This window comes from Primulina tabacum, chromosome 3, assembly GCF_025594145.1.
Source record: "Primulina tabacum isolate GXHZ01 chromosome 3, ASM2559414v2, whole genome shotgun sequence".
NCBI classification, from domain to species: domain Eukaryota; kingdom Viridiplantae; phylum Streptophyta; class Magnoliopsida; order Lamiales; family Gesneriaceae; genus Primulina; species Primulina tabacum.
The window spans coordinates 45,359,622-45,362,716 of record NC_134552.1 but is presented as its reverse complement, the minus strand read 5'-3'; the positions used below and the strand labels follow the sequence as shown (position 1 = coordinate 45,362,716).

The 3,095-nt window shown below is 27.7% G+C and overlaps 1 non-coding gene across 1 annotated transcript; it reads left to right on the top strand.

Moving 5' to 3' along the window:
• The first annotated feature begins 248 nt into the window (after nucleotides 1-248).
• LOC142541230 (small nucleolar RNA R71) lies at nucleotides 249-359 on the top strand. Its single transcript, XR_012819295.1, has one exon. It is a non-coding gene; the product is annotated as a small nucleolar RNA R71 (small nucleolar RNA).
• Nucleotides 360-3,095: the final 2,736 nt, after the last annotated feature.

Below are 3,095 nucleotides of genomic sequence, written 5' to 3'. Positions count from 1 at the left end.
GAATATCTATATCATCTTTAAGATTATAGATACCACCCCCATTTGTTGAATTATTGTTTTTAGTTGTTGGTGGTTCTATTGTGCCTATATTATCCCAATTTTGAGCATTTTCTGCTAATGAATCCAAATATTCCATAGCTTCATTTGGGTTTTTATCTTCAAAAGTTCCATTACACATGAATTCTATCATTTGCCTATCTTTAGGTATTAGACCTTCATAAAAGTGAGAAACTATTCTCCATGTTTCAAAACCATGATGTGGGCATGTATTAAGTAATTCATTATATCTATCCCAACATTGATAAAACGTTTATCCTTGTTTTTGAGAAAAAGTTGTAATTTGTCTTTTAAAAGAGTTTGTTCTATGGGAAGGGAAAAGCTTTTTGAGAAATTGTTGTTGCATTTCTTCCCATGATCTTATTGAACTTGATCTTAAATTTTGTAGCCATGTTTTAGCTTTATCTTTTAAAGAAAAAGGGAAAAGCTTTAATCGAACTATATACATGCTACAATTTTGATCATTATAAGTGTTACAAACTTCCTCAAATTCTCTTAGATGCAAATATGGATTTTCAGAATCTAAGCCATGAAAATTTGGTAAAAGTTGAATAATTTGAGGTTTGAAGTTGAATTTAGATACATCAAGAGGAAAAACTAAACAAGATTGGGCACTAGTTCTAATAGGGTTCATATGGTGCCTAAGTGTTCTTAATTGATCATGTTCTTGATTATTATTATTATTATTATCATTATCTTGTTGTTGCATTTCTTCCCATGATCTTATTGAACTTGATCTTAAATTTTGTAGCCATGTTTTAGCTTTATCTTTTAAAGAAAAAGGGAAAAGCTTTAATCGAACTATATACATGCTACAATTTTGATCATTATAAGTGTTACAAACTTCCTCAAATTCTCTTAGATGCAAATATGGATTTTCAGAATCTAAGCCATGAAAATTTGGTAAAAGTTGAATAATTTGAGGTTTGAAGTTGAATTTAGATGCATCAAGAGGAAAAACTAAACAAGATGGGGCACTAGTTCTAATAGGGTTCATATGGTGCCTAAGTGTTCTTAATTGATCATGTTCTTGATTATTATTATTATTATTATCATTATCTTGATTACTTGAATTATCATCCATGTTTAAATTATTTTCAGATACTCGAATAAGTCTACAACTTTTTTTTCGACTCCAAATACTCATACAAAAAAACAACACAATACTTATAAATAAAACATAATTAACAAATATAAACTTAATTTATACCTCCCCGGCAACGGCGCCAAAAACTTGCTACTACTTAAATAATAATTCACCCAAGTGTAGGTTGTCTGCAAGTAATATATTTCGTAAGTACGAGATCGATCCTCAGAGAGGTTATTTTGAGTTTAAATTTATTAATTTATAGATTACCAAATGCAAGAATGAAGTTTACAAATTATAAATTTTGTCAAGGCTTGAGGATTTATTCTTGGTTTATGTAATATTGTTTAACTAAAAGTAAAACAAAAGAAACCGCCATAAATAATGGTTCCATGAAAATTAAACACACACATAATATAATATAGTTCCCACTATAGAAAATTACGAATTGATCGATATTTTATATATGGTACCTATGATTATAATTATGACTATATAAATAAATAATTGCATAAAGTGAATGTTAAATTAAATCATTATATTTCATTTAGAACAACCGGCAGAGCCACGCTATTGCCTAAATGAAATATATTGATTTAATAAGTTAGTTGCGATAAAGTAAATGTTAGTTGCGGAAAAGTAAAAGTTAGTTGCGATAAAGTAATGTTAGTTGCGATAAAGTAAATGTTAGTTGCGGAAAAGTAAAAGTTAGTTGCGAGAAAGTAAAAGTTAGATGCGATAAAGTAAATGTTAGATTGTTAGATGTTAGTATTAAATCATAATATTTCATTTAGAACAACCGACAGAGCCACGCTATCGTCTAAATGAAATATTATGATATTATTATATAAATATATATATATCTATATATATATATAATAATAAGTGATGAAATATTTATTGTATCAAAATTAAACAACAAATCAAGATAACCACTTTAATGGTATCAAGCATTTGATGTAAATTAATAACTACAAATAATTCATTTTTATACCTACAATAAAAATAAGTTAGCAAAATGAAAAGAAATAAAGTAAGAATATACAAAATATAAACAATCTTACTTCACAAGGAATGCATCCTCTTCACCTTGACATAATAGATTTAGATTGCCATAAGCTTACTTTTGATCAACACTAAAATATCACTCATAGTTGAGAACATGAAAGAAAATATATTGGAACTTATAACTTTGATACACACTCACACTATATTTTACAATGAGATAGAATGATTCTCAAGCTAGCACAAGGCCTCTATTTATAGGCCAAATGAGAGAAAGGGTCAAAATTTTTATTAATGCCATGTAGTTGCAATAGTATTCTTTGTCTCCTCCAAGTTCAATTCCATGTCCCTTCTTTCAATGCTTTGTTCCACGACTTTAATTACCGAATTTGACTCTGCTCAAAACGGCAAACATGTGGGGAATTGTCTGTAGATGAATTTGGCCACTTGGTTCACCTCATTTGGTTAAATATTGAAATAGTTATGATTTTTTTACTATATGCTGGTCATAGTAAAAGTAAATTTGTCCTCCTTTTGATATTTGCACAATTTGATCATCTTAAGGAACTTTTTAGGCAATCATGTCTTCTGTAAAATTGTAGATAATTTCTCAAGGATTCCAAACATGTTTGAGTCAACTCCATTTGAATTTTCTAGCTTGAGTTATCATTATTTTACCAACACGTAGAAAACCTGAAAATAAAACATATTTAGTAAGACAATTAAATATAAACAAACAATACTAAAATAACATAATTTTATAATTTTAATGAAACTTAAATTTTAAAATACAGGTTTTAACATATAATAAATTGTTAATTTTAAGTTTCATCAAAAGCTAATGAACAAAATTCAAATTAAGAAAAATGAACACGTATATGTTGATAGGTTGAGATATGTTATGAAATTTTTTAGCTTTAACAGGTCATGATTATGCATACGATTT